Source organism: Cupressus sempervirens, chromosome 8 (genome assembly GCF_028749045.1).
Source record: "Cupressus sempervirens isolate cs-2001-9-10 chromosome 8, ASM2874904v1, whole genome shotgun sequence".
NCBI classification, from domain to species: Eukaryota; Viridiplantae; Streptophyta; class Pinopsida; order Cupressales; family Cupressaceae; genus Cupressus; species Cupressus sempervirens.
In genome coordinates, this window is record NC_143125.1 from 388,708,719 (window position 1) to 388,725,474 (window position 16,756).

Below are 16,756 nucleotides of genomic sequence, written 5' to 3' on the forward strand. Positions count from 1 at the left end.
CTATTTTGTGAGTTGTCAAAGAAACCCTAATGCACAAGAATACCTCAATAGGCTAAGTAACTATGCCCCCGAGAAAAAGACAAGAAACAATTTCAAGCCAGGAAATGTGTAGCAAAGTGGATGATTGAGATTGATAGACATAGGTGCGAGGGTTTCAAGTAGCGCCTGTTTCCAGGTTTTCACCACTTGACAGATTTTTTCAAGACTTTTTTTCTATTTTTTGTATTTTTGTATTTTTGATTTTTTTTGTGATACATCAAAGTGCCTATTGCTAGATTTTCACTAACAAGATCTTTTTTTCAAGACATTTTCTGATTTTTAGGATTTTTTTCAGGATCATATATGATTTTTTTTGGAATTTTTAGAATAATTTAGAGATCACTAGTTCTCAAGAAAGATCACATCATTTTCTCCCAATGTCTAGCAAGGTATAGGATACGATGGAGAAACAAGCCAATAGATAAGCAAAGATTCATAAGAAAGGAATGTGAAGCAAGTGAAAGTGATCCTCAAGGACTGACTCCTCAAGAGTACCCAAGCTGGGGAAAGAGGTGACATAGTCATATGAAGCATGTTTTGGATAAGCAATGGAAGAAATGAGCAAAATAGCATGTAGGATAAGCAGTGAAGCCAACAAGTGAGATAGCATGAAGCATGTAGTCCAAAAGAGTAGACATGTCAAGAGACCTATGAGAACCATGTTTCATTTATTATGATCAAGACCAAGGGGTCAACTAGATAGTATAGCAATGGGATAGAGCAATAAGAATAAAGGTCAAGATAGATGCTATGAGTTAATGGGAGAGCACAATAGAAAATTTCATGGATAAGATAGCCAATATGCAAAGATAGCTCAACATTGTCAAGATCAAAGAGAGAAGAAGGGATAGATGGATGATGGAAGAATTATGCTTGACGCCTATTTACCAAGTTTTCATCATGGTACTTATCTAAGGTGCCACAAGAAGTAGTTTTCACCATAGGATAAATTTATTTCTTTTTAATTTTTCTACCAAGGTGCCACAAGATGTGGTTTTCACTAAGGCACATTTTCATTTTTTTCATTTTTTCTATTTTTTCTTCTTTATTTTTTTTTTTGAATTTTTAGAAAGAGCTGAAGTTGTTTGAATGTAGATAATGCTCCTATAGAAAAGATAAGTCATGATAAACCAAGACCATAGAAAGATATGCTCAAAGATGTTGATAGGGTGATGAAAGAGAAATGGTAGTAGGAAGAGTATATGGAGGATAAGAGTTCATCTATAGAAAGGAGGTGTAAGCTTTAGAGGATTTCATGTGGGTAGCTAAAATATTAGACAAGATCAACATTGACACACACCTTGAAGGGTATTGGAACAATGGAGGAATCATTGATGAAATAGCTTGAGATTTAGATGTATGAGGTGGTAGAAAAGATTTGGAAAAAAGTGGAGCGGAAGGCTTTGGAATATTTTGAGGAAGATTTTTGGAAGAAGATGGAATGGAAGCCTTTGGAAGCTTGAATGTCAACTTTGAAATATTTTCAATATTCAAGTCTTTTAAAAGAGACTTGGGAATCCACATAGCTTTAGATTTTCCTCGTTCTTTGGGTGTTTGAGAGTGGCTTTGTATAATGATGGATTTAGGAACCCATATTTTCTTTGGTTTAGCTCTTTGAGTAGTGGACCTTTGCAGTCTCTTTTGTGCATTTTCCTTCTTAGCATTCACATGTCGGTTAGATAGGACATAGTGATCTTTCTTTTTAAATGGATTCTTATTTTTATTCTCACTTCCAAAGGACTTGGGATTTGGGGATGAATAAGGATGATATGACTGGTTTAGATGTATAGATGGGGGAAAAGTCATCAAGTATGAGTGTCTTTGTTGATCTTGAGGTATTATAATAAGAGAGCTAGGGAATGAGCTAGGAGTGAATGTAGGAGATGGAGGAACATAAGGCCCCAATATGGATGGAAGGTTTGAATGTTTTAGCTCTAATGGATGAGGACCAAGGATAGATTTAGAAGATGCAAAGGGATAGTGGGAATGGATATCAACATCTTTAGAGTTAGCAACATGGTCAAAGCCATCAATAGATTCATGAGTACCTTTGATAGGAACAACATTTTTAATAGAAGCACTTGAAGCTTGAGCACAATTTTGAAGTGGATGTGGACAAGTAGAACATGAGGGGATGCTTTGATCCTGACAAGTAGCTTTGGATAGCATATGAAGAGAATTTTGCTCATAATTTTTCGTAAGCTCAAGGGAGATAATGGAATTGGTATCTTCATCATACTTAGGAGGTGGACAAGATATAGGATATGGAGGGAAAAAATCTTGAAAGAGATGAAAGGGTGCTTGATCTTGATCTTTCTAGACATTTATAGCTTTTTCTTTTTCTAGAGTCCTCTTGACATGGAGCCACTTCCAAGGACAAGGGAGAATGAATAGTGAATGGAGTAGTGCTTGGATTAGGCATAGTAGTGCATGAAGGTTGAGGATGTTTAGAATTAGTAGCATGGAAAAGGTTTGTAGCCAAGTGAAGGTTAGCTTGAGTTTCTTTTAAGGGTAGCCCTTGAGGATACACATAGTCAATGTGGAAAGCATTAGGTTCCTTTTTTGATAGAGGCATGTTGGAAAGATTTGAAGTGTTGGGAGATGCATGAGTGTTGGAAGAAGTGGAAGATGTAATGGAGCCACTACTAGACATAGGTTCATCAACATAATCTTGCTCAAGAGAAGTATCCTCAGCACATGAGTCACTAGAGGTTCCAAGATCAACAATCTCATCATCAATGAGATCTTGGATTTTATGTTTTAGCTCTATACGATCAGAAGTAGCATGGTCATTAGATTGATGATAGGCACAATAGGTATCCAAGAATGGATTTCCATAGGAGCTAGACTTAGGCAACATGATGAGCTTGGTGCCAAGAAGTGTTCTCAAAATGTCATCATAAGAATTCCCCAAGGGAGTAAAATTTCTCTCAAAAGTATGTCTACAGTCCTTTGGTTGTTTCTCAAGTGAATAAAATCATCCATGTCTTCATTATTATCTTGTTCAAAGATAGTTCCATCATAAAATTTTGGCATAGGCTCAAAGGAGGTATCATTTGATTGTTCTCTAAAGAGGTCTTTAGATCTAGAAGATGAAGACATTTGATGTCTTGAAGTAGAGTATGTAGACCTAAAAGAAGAGGATGACCTCAAAGATGGTGACTCACATGCATGTAAAGACCTTAAGGAAGATTCATGTAATGATGCAATCTTCTCCTCCAACCTTTTCTCAAGTTTAGACTTCATTTCTATCATGCGTTTAGAGAGATGAAGGTAAGAAAGATCATTTGTCTCTTCTAGTTATTTGTATTGTGCATATAGATCTTGAAACTCTTTAGTGACATGGAGGATATCATGATCATCTAGATTTAGTTGAAGTTTGGTAGCACAAGGTTTAGATCCCATAGTTTTAGATGCAAAGCCAAGCATAAAATAGTCTAGAAGATAACTTGATGTTGAAACTATAGGAGGTAGAGTGTTCACTTGCCAAGATAGTAGAGAGAGATTAAAGCGACTTGTCAAACAATATGTCCAAGAAACTTACGACATGAATGACTCAAGTCAATAGCTAGGCAAGATGCCCAAATAGCTAAATAGATAGAGCAAGCAGGGTGACAAGTGAACAACTCTCCAACCCAAGAGTGTAGTCAAGAAATCAAGGAAACCATTTCAGCAAAAGGATAACTAGCAAGAAAACATAGACTATGAAGACAAAAAGACCTAGAGCACTAAGACCAAAAATTCACTTTAAGCATGTTCAAGAACTAGAGACATAGCAAATCAAAGTCAAATGATGAGACTCCCCTTAGGAAGCAACACAATAAAAATTTTAAGACTTGATGCTTTGACTTGGTTTACAAAGTTTGACAATAGTTGATAGCATAGCAAGTTTGATGTTCAAAAATAATTTCTTTCCAAGCAAGATAGTGACACATGAAGTAGTCTTCAAACAATCAAGCAAGGGACAAAGCAACCTTGCATGATACAAGCATATGTGAGGTCTTAAAAGAAATTCCTAGAACTATCATCATGTGTATGTTCAAAAGATTTTCATAGGTCTAGCACATTCAAGAACACATCAAGCAATATCTACCTAGAAGTCATGGTTCATTACTCAACAACTTGGCCCACACTTGATGCTCCTTTGCCTCACACCAAGTGGTTTCCCATAAGAGATATCAGCTTTGTCATGGAAGTGTCATAAGCACAACCAAGGGAACACATATGGTGAGTGTAAAATCTTGGGGTGATTCGGGTAGTCCACTAGGATCGATCCTTGCACCAAGAAGTTGAGCGGCTAAAAAGGGTAATTATTAACTTAGGGTGTTTAGATAGGGCTGTTCCTCTTGCTCCCAATTACAAGACACCTCACCTTGAGATGAGTAACCAATCTCGCAACCACAAGAGTACCTTAAGCATTCTTTCCTAGTGATCTCCCTATGGTCAAAATCCCATAAGCGATCACACTAGGCAAAGAAAAACACTATGTCTATCCAGGTTTTGTGTCCTTGATAGCCTTGAGTTTATAGTGGGTTGGAAGAGCTGGGTAATCTTCTTGTCCCCACTTGGGTCGTTCCTCTCAGGTTGTCCAAGAGCAATCCCTCTAAAGGATTCTAAACTACACAAAGAGTGGATCAACTTTTGGAAGTCAAGATTTATGATTCACCGCAAGGGTGAAGAGCATACTCTCCTATTCCAATTGTTTTTTCCCAAAGACACTAGGAAGATTCAGTTACCCCTTGCTTTTGAAACCAAATGGCAAGTCAAGATTTTTGATTCACCACAAGGGTGAAGAGCATACTCTCCTATTACCAAAAGACTCCAATCACAAGTTTTATGTGCCCATAAAAATGAACAATTAGTCAATACCGCACATGAAAATAAAAAACCAAGCAAATTTGGGTTTTTATGCTTTGGGCAGCCCTGCAAACAATCGTTAGTAGCCCTTGTGCATTTGAAGCTTTCCAAAAATGTAAGAAATTTAAAAAAACTCCTCATTTGTGCCCTAGAGACCCATTTTGTCAAAATAGGCTAAATTTATCAAATCAAGTTTTTGATCATTAATACGACCTCAAAAATAAAAACATAAAGAAATTACTCCCCTTATAATTCAAAAACCTTTCTGAAAATGTAAATTTTTTCAACAAATGCACTAATTTGTGATCAGAAATAGCTTTTTATGAAAAACAAAGAAAAACTCATAACTCACGCAAATCACATCAAAATTCTCTAAAAATCGGTCTGAAACATTTTGGACACATACTAAACTTCCAAAAAAAAATTCAGAATCAAACTCAAAGTGGTTTAAAAGATATGATCAAATCTTTAAACCAACTAGATTTTTGACCTTCAAACCAATCTACTTATGGGTTGGCCTTAAAACTAAAGTGATAATTCTACAAAAGCACTTGATTAGATCCAATATGCTGCTGTAAAAAATAAAAGATAAGAAATGAAAGCAAATGGAGCTAGAAATTTGATTCAAGTCCCACGGTGGGCGCCAAAAATGTACACTCGAAAGTGTCCCACTCTAAACCATTTTATCCAAATGATTCCATGAGTTGGAATGTTCGGATGATGGCTTAGAGCTCCCTATCCACAGAGTGCACAAGAGTATATTTCAAGAATAAGAAGGCTCTCAGATGAGCCTTAGAGATACTCTTCTTGCTAGTTAACCATGCAATGGGAGGTTCCAAAGACAAGATCCAAGAATGCAAATGTCCCAAGGAGTTCCTCAAGAATGCAATGCAAATGAAGATTAAGCTAGAATGAGATGCAAAGTGGAGCTATGCTAAAACATGTATGAGAATGTTACAATACCATTATTAAGCTATGTGAGATTAAGCTACATGTAAAAATGAAAGCTAAGCTAAGCTAGAATGTCATGATGCCATGGATGAGAGAATGTGGACAAGAAATAGAAGTTCTCCACAAAGCTCCAAAGAAACCTGTTAGAAACCTTGCAGCATAACAATATTCAAAAATGAGGATGGATTGAGGGGGAAGTCTCTCTCCCTTTTAAATATGTATGGATGGTAGAGATCAAAATGAAGATAGTGGATGATCAACGGTGGAATTCAAAAAGAGGAGTGATCCATGTGCACACACAAGTCAACCAATAGAATATAAGTTGACTTGTCATATAAGACAAAAGTCACAAAGTCTTTTCTTTTAATTGCAAAATAGAAAAAGGACTTTATGTGTGCACTTTAAGTGAGTTAGAAGAATGGGGTCTTTTATTTAATTAAAAGGGGACATGTTCTTTTAATCAAATAATGAACTTAGGATAGCATAGTCAAACTATAGGTTATAATCAAATAAATTGATTATTAGCAATTTGGTCTAGGTAAATGATTAAATTAATTTAGCCAAAATGTTGAAAAGGGGGCTAATAGTCTAGATGACCTTTTTAGGTGATTACATCTATAAGTGATGAAAACAAGGAGACACTCAAAAAGAATATAGAAACAAAAGGGAAAAAGGTGCAAACTAAATAAAAAGATGAATTCAAGGTAGTAATTGAAGCAATCATAGAAGAAAGAACCATCATTGAAGAAACAATAAAAAATATACAAAGATGTGATCTATGTAAGAACCAACATATGTTTTAAAGAGAAATAAGATGCAATATGACCAACATGAACGTATTAACTCATGACATCTTACTAATAAAGAGTGACATTGAAAATTATACTTCTTTATGGGAGGAGAAACTCTAGAAAAGCACAAATTAAATAGAAATGTACCAACTAGCAAGACAAGGAATCTATGAAACCATGGAATTAGATAAAAATAAAAATAGATCACTATGAATAAAAAATCAAGCAGTCAGAGAAGGTGATACAGAGAATGAGGATGGACTTAGAACATTGAAACAAGTTAAACTAAATGAAGGAAATACATCAACAGCTCAAAATCAAGGGGAGAACAAGGAAGAAATAGACTAGGGAGAAAATAGAGGAAGCACTAAGAGTTTTCTAGGGGAAGAAAGTGGCCAGAAAGGCCCAAAAGATGAAAATAATATGCACACAACATAGAGACCATTTTAAAAGGGAGCTAGGGAAATATCTCCCAACAAGAGAAACAAAGGATCAAAAACCATCAATAGAAGCCTCTTGGGACCAGAAAACACACATCCCATCCCTGCAATTATAGGGAACATAGAGCTAGTAACAATTAGAAAGAAGGGAAAAAGAGTGAACACATAAATTATGGAAAACTCTAGAAAATGGCACAAACCCCTTTGATGCACTCAACTATGAATGGGAAGAATTGAAGAGCCAAAATGACATCTCTGGGGAAGTAGCAACTTTTTTGAATGAATTATGGATAGACAACTTAAGAAAGATAGAGAAAGCAGACAAAAAAGAAACGCCATCAAAGGAATTTTGGGAATAATTTGTAGTATTAGATCTAATGGAAAAATAACAAAAGACTAATGAGGAAAATAACACAAGAGGTATAGAAGAGGGTGGGATATCAATGGAAAAGGTAGATATAGACATTAGTGAAATAATATTGGAAGAAACCAAATTGGAAGAAAAGGAACACAAAGAGGATATAGAAGGGGAAATCAATCAACAAGAACAAGAAAATAGGGATAAACTAGGGATACAAAAGAACTTGGAAGGAATCTCAGCTCCAAGATGTGAACGGGAAAAAAAAGAAGAGAGGAAGAAAGTCTCTAGTTCAACTAAGGAAAGTAACTAGCAATGCAGAAAACCAGAGAAAGATTCAAGATATTTTGAAAGGTGGGGAGGGGAAGTCCCTTCCCAATGGACTATGAGGCTGAAAATATGGAATGTTATAGGATTAAATGCCTCTAACATAAAGAACTTACTCAAGCACAATCTAAATTTATTTAATTTAGAATTAATAATGATCCAGGACACTAAATTAAGAAAATAAGAAGAAGAATAACTTATTTTAAAAACCAGGTAATTGGAAAACTTTTTTGATAGAATCAGATGGAGCTTTAGGTAGAATTGGTCTAATATGGGATCTTGAGAAAATAGAATTTGAAAGGATGGTCCAGAAAAAAAAAATTGGATGGGAGGAAGAATTAAAAGTTATAAAATAGATATTCAATTTATCATTATAAATGTATATGGCTCAATCCAAATAGTAGGAAAAAAATAGTTTGGAATAAAATTAGTAACTTTATAAACTCAAACCAAGCTGAGAACTTCTAGGTAGGAGGAGACTTCAATGCTATCCTATAATTAAAAGAAAAAAGTGGGGGCATAGAAACCATCTCACAAATAGTGATGGATTTCAAAGAATAGTTTTGTCAAGATAATCTCATAGACATTCCACCAACAAATGAGCAGTACATATGATTTAATATAAGGAGAGATTTTTATCAGATAACATAGAGATTGGATAGATTCATTTGTAAGGAAACTCATGTGTGGAAACAACTTCCTACACTAATCCCTTAAGGAAATTATTGTGCAAATTCCTATTAAATCCTTACAATTTTAGATTCAATATTATGAAAATAATAATATTTCAGTCAACCATGGATACAGAAAATAGATAGAGAAAGAAAACACATAAACACAAAGATATTTCGATGGGGAAAAATATTTTGGTAAAACAACCCTACCCCTTCAAAACCTACACAATGTATTATCTTCAACACAGAAGGTTACAAAACACTTGGAATGTAAGTTCTTTTGAGAGAACAACAACTTAGAAGACCAATCTAGTAGCAACATACCATACCAACAGTACACTTTCTCACTTTCTAATATGAACCCTAAAAATGTTTATATCTTGTGCTTTCCCTTTTAGGGTAACTTCGAAAGAACAACCATATTAGGGTTTTATCAGTCACTAGAAAAATAAGAACCCAAAAAATTTAAAGTGAGGCATGTGAATTGGAGACTTGAGTGTATAGTACTCAATGATCAATTTCCACATGTCTTCACATCTTTACTCATCATCAAATCTTTCAAAGATAGCTCTTACACATCATAGAAATCCTTCATAACCATTTCAATCATGATCTCCTTACACACAATTCAAGATGTTGACACATACAAGTGGAGTGACACATCAACATGCCAAATAGACATATACACTCACACTTAATTACATTATTTGCAAAAAATACATTTACAAAAAAAATAATAAGAATAGGAATTATCCAAGATTGAGACACCTTATTCCTAACATCATCTTCAAAGGGAATATGCCAAAAATTTATTTCACTATACAATCTACTATACTTCCCTATGATTGTTCAAATCACTTCCTAGTTAGCTTAGAGATCACAGAACCACAAAAGCCAACAAGAAACCCCTTCAAATGTGAAAAAGATATGGTTCTAAGATGAAATTTTTTTGGAAAATATTAACAAATGGTGGTCAACAGGTGACTTTGAGGGATCTAAAATGTTCTATTTTGTATCCAAACTCAAACTTCTAATGAAAAGAATTTTAAAATGGAATAAACAACACTTTAAGAAAATCTTAAAAGAAAATTTAGAGATAGAAGAATAATTAGATAATCTTAACAAAGAAGTTATTTAGTATGGAATGGACAATGATAAATAAAAAAGAGAAAAAGAACTCATGCGTAAACTTGAAAATATATAGAATAAAGAAGAAATATTTTGGAGACAAAAATCAAGGGAAATTTGGCTCGAACAAGGAGATTGAAACACTAAATTCTTCCATAACAGCACGATAGGCAATAGAAATGCCAATAGAATATCAGTAAGAAAAAAAATGAGGGAAATGTAGTAAAAAGTCTATCACAAAGAAAAGATTCTTTTGTAAATTACTATACAAATATTTTAAACAATTATGAAGATTCAAACCTTATAACTCAAAAAATGATGTTATCTTCGATTCCCGAGTTGATCACAAAAGAAGATAATAAATTTCTAAATAAACCATTTATGAAACAAAAAATTAAAAAAATCCTTATTTAGCATGAACCCAGACAAATTGCCAAGGCCTGATGTCTTCCAAGCATTCTTCTTTCAAAAATGTTGAATGATATTAGGAGAGGATTTATGGAAGGCCATAGAAGCCACCATAAACTCAAGAAATCTATTATCTAAAATAAATAATACCTTCATTTCATCAATTCCAAAGAAAAATGATCATGAGAATCCAAGTGATTTTTGTCCAATAGCAGTTTGTAATACCATTTATGAAATTCTCACCAAGGTAATAGCCAACAGGCTTAAGATAGTTCTCCCTGAATTAATCTTCAAGAAGAAAATGAGCTTTGTATGTAATAGGTTAATTTTTGAAGGAATAAAAATCATACAAGAATTAATACATTTAGCACAAACTCAAAAAATAGAATGCATGTTAATGAAACTTGATATACAAAAAGCATATCATAAAGTGGACTCGAGATTTATTTGCAAAACACTAGAAGCCTTTGGATTTTTGTGACATTGGATCACCCTAATCTATAACTATATTTCTACACCTAAACTCTCTCTTCTCATCAATGGCACCCCTGAGAGCTTAGGCAAGGAGACCCAACCTCCCCCTCTCTTGTTATAATAATGGTTGAGACCTTTGGTAGAGCCATAAATAAGGCCTAGGAAGAGAATAAGATTAAAGGAGTATCAGTCATAGAAGAAGTAAGCAACATCACACATCAAAAATTTGTGGAGGACATAATATTACCATATGAAAGCACTTTAAATGAAGTAAGAAAAATCAAAAGAATTATTTCCACTTATATGAAAGCATCAGAGCAGAAAGTAAATAAGGAAAAATCATAAATCTTCTTCTTGAACACCAAAACAAAAATGAAAAATAAAATTTGTCAAATAATGGGATATAGGAAAGGATCTTTTCAATGCAAATATTTAGGAATCCAAATAGAAAAAAGGACAAGAACAAGAGATGGGTCAACTTGGCATCTAGTCACTGAAAAACTAGATAAGAAAACTAATAACTGGAAAAGAAGACAGCTCACCAAGGTAGGCCAAGCCACAAAGATCAAATCCATTTTTTCATGCACATCATCATATCACATTCCATTGCTCCCATTACCAAAAGGAGTTAAAAATAAAATAGATAAGAAGTTAAGGGACTTCTTTTGGAAGCGGACAAAAGAAAAGAAAAAACAAGGTTTGATTAAGTGGGAAAACATATGCATGCCCAAGATACTAGGAGGGTTAGGAATTAAAAACATAATTGGAAGAATGAAGCCTTTGGAGCCAAAATAGTATGGAGAATGTATATGAATAAAGAAAATAAATGGGCTAAAATATTATATAAAAATATCTCAACTCAAATGACTCAATTTCTTTATTTTGTACCATTAACTCTCCACACAACTCTAAAACTTGGAACTTTATGATGCAATATAGGTCATTAATAAGCAATAGTTTAACTTGTGATATAGGTTGGGGTAAAGAAGCATTATTCTGGGAAGATTCTTGGGATGGACTTCCCCCCTAACTCCTCCCTTGTATTGGCATCCATAAAATTCAAATTGATTGATCTATGGGGAGTATATTTAAAATCCTACAAATATAGACTAAATAATAATCCAAAAGAAACTTGGAAATGGAAAGCCTTGGAAAAAACTAATCTTACTAAACTAGAAAAACACTAGTATGAGAAATTCATTAACCAAAGAAAGGTCAAACACATACATTGACATCATAAATTGATATGAGGGGCTTTGAAAGAGGGGACTTACAAAGTAAATACAAGGTATGATCTCATTATGAACTCACAAAGATAGGATCAGATTTAAATTCCCCTTTCCTTTTGTTAGGACCCAATTTGCCTCCCCAAAGTAGGGATCTTTCTATGGGAAGCAGTCCAAAATAGAATACTTACCACAAATAGATTTACCAAAATTAAATTTGAGGGGCCTTCAAGATGTCATCTATGAAAAATAGAATCCAAGATAGAAAATCATATCTTTTACCAATGTAGCTTTACAAAAGAATGGTTGTTATGGTTATGTAACAAACTAAACTAGTCATCAATACTACATTTTAACCTTTGGGAACACTTAAAAAGTTGGCCTAAAGATAGAAAATCCAAGATTTACAACAACCTTTGGATAATATCACCATCCATCCTCCTATGGAAGATTTGGAAAGAGAGAAATAGGAGAATTTTCAAAGATGAGGAGATGCAACTTAAAACCCTTTTAAACAAAGTAGAAATAAGCATTGGTGAAGTCAATAATGAGAAACAACACCAAAGAAGAAGGAACCTTCTCAAAATTGAATGTTGTAATGAAAAATAATTGGACAAAGCTAATTAACCCCCCTAATGGTTTATACTAAAACATATAAGCATGTCAGGGAAAATTGCAAGTGGGAACTACCCCCTATAAATTTTGATGGGGCCTCTAGGGGTAACCTAGGAATATCAAGAATAGAATGCATCATATCCTCCTTAGAAAAATGGATCATCAAATAGGCCAAATCTTTAGGTAAGACAATGAATAACCTAGTAAAAATAGAAGCTTTCATAGAAGGACTCCAACTAAGTTTAGACCCAGGAATCAAGAAACTAATAGTAGAAGGGGATTCACAAATCATCTTAAATGCACTTTGAAAGAGAGGCACAACAAATTGGACATTGAACTCTGAACTAGAAAACATGTTAAATTTAACAAACAAATTTGAAGAGATTAGACATCAACATATTTTAGAGAAGGCAACAAAGCAACAGATTTATTAGCAAACCTAGGAGCTAATGGACAAAAATTATTACTCAATAATATGGAGAAAAATTAGTGAAGAATTTATTAGATTAAAATAGAACCGTAAGAGTACAAAAAATTAAACAAATATTAAAAATTCATTAAGTAAATCAACCAAAAATGTGACTTAAAGGCTTTGAACTTCTCTTGGAGCCTTTATCTAGCTAGATTTTGTGGTATAGTATAGTTAAACTCTAACCTTGACATCATTAACCTAAACATTATCTTGGGTTAGGTCATAGGTTCAAACTAATCTCATTTAATATTTCTCTAATCAAATTGCAATGGTAATTTGTGACGACGATGTAATTTGTGGTGATTTTCATTTTATTTTTTGCAATTGTCTCTGATATTGTTACACATACTAACATTGGCATCATAATCGTGATGATCGCATGAGTATTAAAAAAAAAAAGAGAAAAAATGACATAAATAATTCCCCTTTTTTTATTGTGGAGAGTTGCACACAAAAGAGGGTGGAGAGCTTTGAACAAAGGTGGAGAGCTCTGAACATTGTTGTGCCCTTTTGATCAGTGCATTTCATTGCTATGATCTCTACATTTAGTTGTTGTGCCATTTCTCTATGATTTCATTGCCATGCGCTTGTGATCTCTACATTTGATTATTATTCCCTTGCTCTATGATTTCATTTGATTTCATCAGCATGCCCTTGCTCTACTATTTTGTTGTCATGTTGCACCCTTGTGATCTTTGTGCCCTTGCTCTATAATTTCATTTTTGTGTCATGCTCTTGGTCTGCAATTTTATTTTTGTGCCCTAGATTTATAATTTTTATGTAAATGTTCATTTGTTTTCCTTCTAGATAGGTATCTTTTTATATTTCCTTCTAAACATGTATATTTAGAGATGTTTCTTAAGGTTCTTATTACATTAAGGCATAATAGAAAAATTGATCTAGCCACATATATATTCCAGAATCCAAATAATACAACAATAAAACTAACTTAACCTGTGCTAAATGACTTATCTCAAGATCCTCCACAAAAATAATATAGACCAGGAAAGATGGGTAGAGTTTACAATAAATTTTACTAAAACATATCATAGCATATATTTTTAGAAAGAAACTAGCCATAACCTAGTTAAATGGGTCGAGTTATTGATTAGTTGGGTTGATTACAAATTCCTATAGAGCTATCATTAGATTAGGTAAAATAAAATGAATAGTCAGCTATTCTTAGCTACTAGTAGCAAATACAATTTTCCAAGGTGATAAAATTGCATATGCAAGGAATTGAAAAATAACTTGAGTGAAGAGTTGAGTGTAAGGAGTTAAAGAAGCAAGTTTTGCCTCTATGTAAGTGCCATAATCAATAGGCTTATTCCCTTGTAGAAGCATCTGCCACAATGGAATTACCTCTAAACCATGTAAAGGATGTTGAAGTGGTTCCCAACCTTGAAACACTCTTATAAGAATTTAATACTTGGGATCATCATAGGGAGACTATGCCAATACTTGAAACACTCTTATAAGAATTTGATATTTGGACTCTAAATTCTTAAAGAAACATGCAAGTGATTCCAATGGTATAGTACCTACACAACACTTTTGTGGGTTCTATCCAGTGGCTCCCATAATATCCTCTATGTTGTCTAGTTGTTGTTTCTGTCATGCAGTCTCTATTGACCTCATGGTCAAATCATTTTTCTATTAGTAACTTAACACTTAATCATTTTTTTTCATTGCTACTAAGCTCTAAAGTTCCTACCAATCTTATCATTCTTCTAGTAGTGTTAACCACGTGATTCAATTGCTACTGAGCTAAATAGTTAGATTGCAATTCATGTCAAGCTTCATAGTGTCTACTAAGCATCTTTGATACATTATAGTGCTTGTCAATTTCTACAATGTTTACTAAACTTCAGAGGCAATATACAATGTTACCTGAGCATAGTAGTATCTACTAAGCTTTCCAGTATAACTGATGAAGATCTTAGTGTTAACCAAGCTCTATAGTGTTAACCAAGCACATCAGTGTCTACCGAGCTTATAGTATTAGCAAAGTTAATTTAGTGTTGACCAAACCATGTATTCTCAAGTGAGTGATTCAGTATCTATCGAGTTTTTCAATATTTGTTGAGTCATACAATGTTGACAGATTTCCTACTACTTGAAGTGATCAGTATGGACCGAGCTTCAACATCAACTGACTGCCAAAGTCTACCAACTATTGACAGTGTTTGTCAAGTATTAGAACATCACCATGTTGTTTTCAAAACCTAAGTTACAGCAATGGGTTGACATTGAGAATTATGATGAATTTTATATTGTAGCCAACTCCCAACGGTAATTAAGTGGATTGATATATATGTAATGTATTACATCATATCCAAGTGTAAGATATATGTGAAAAAGTAAGAAGTAGATGAGTGTGAATTAGTGAAGGCTACAAGCAATATAAGGAATAGAAAAGACTTATCTATCATAGAAAGACAAGCATTGTAGTTAAAGGAATCTCATTTAGAAAATCAAAGTTACAAATCAGAGATTAGCCATTGGTTCATCCTAATAGGTGCATCAATCAATTCCTCTAATAAGGTGGACTTAACAATCTTATGTTAAACCTCCTAATAGAGTGCATACTTCATTGTATGTTTGTAAAATATTTTGATAAGGTGGACTAATATTTAGTATTGCTCCTAATAGGGTTGGTCATCAGAAGTGACCAATTGTAAGCCTTAACAGATCAACTTTATACTACAATACTAAACCTTGTAGGAAAATACCCCATTTTTACTTTCTATTTGGAAGTTTTCTAGGTCACCATATCTTGTGTCATAGTGTTATGAATATTTTATTACTTTCATTCTTTCATGCATGCAACTAGATCAAATTATAGGATGATGTTTTGATTGGTCAATTAAGTTTAAATATTTTATTGGTTCTTGATTCACCCCTCCCTTCTCATTTACCTAGCCTACCTTATATTTCCAATAATTGGTATCAAACAATTTGGTTCACACATTAGAAGTTTAATAGCTTGAGAAATGATCAAAGGCAATGGAGGTACATAGCAAGAAAAAGCTATTGAGAATGAGAAGTTGGATCTAGAATTGGCCATTGGACAAATCAATATAGCAAAGGAGCATCTCTCTCAATCCTTGCAAATAAGGAAGGAACTAGAAGTAAAATTGAATGACAATCTCTACATTGATGAAAGAATTAAAAACTTATGCCAAGAGAAAAGTTTAGATTAAGGTAATGTAGCAATCAAAGACCTACTTGAGAAGAATCTCAATCTTCAAGAAGAAGTCAGAAAGCTTAAAAAAGAGCAAGAAATCCAATCAGTCAATATTTGTGAAAACTTGGAACAAATGGACAAAACCAAAGAAGAGAAGAGATTTATTACTGAAAAGATAGAAGAAAAAGATAATGAAATCCATCAGCTATCCCTTCAACAAGTAGTTTTTATTGATCAACTCAATGATGCAAATCAAGAGCTTATGAACCTAAGATCAAAGAATGAAAAACTGCAAAATGATCTTGGTATGGAAAATAAAACCAATGAGAGAATGATGAAATCTCAAGAAAGAAGGAATCAATTAAATGAGAAAAATCAATATAGACATAAAGGTAAAGTTGGATTAGGATATGCAAATTAAGTTAAATCATCTCAACAAGGAGCATAAAAGAATCAAAGACCTAATTTCAATCATTGTGGTAAGATAGGTTATACATCTAATAAATTTTGGAGCAATGATAAATCAAAGTTCAATGGAAAGTCCTACACTTGCAACAAGCCAAGACATTGAGAAAGTGAATGCAAAGATAAATCTAAATTTGAAGGGAAGTGTTTTAATTGCAAAAAACAAGGACATAAATCTTCAGAATGCAAGACCAAGAAGTGGAACCCAACAGAGCAAATTATGAAAAAAATATTTGGTTGGGATTAGAACACATGGTGTAGATGTCACTACTATGGTGATTTTGGACAAATTGGAGAAAATTTCATAAAACATCATATGAGGAAAAGAGACACTACAAAGAGAT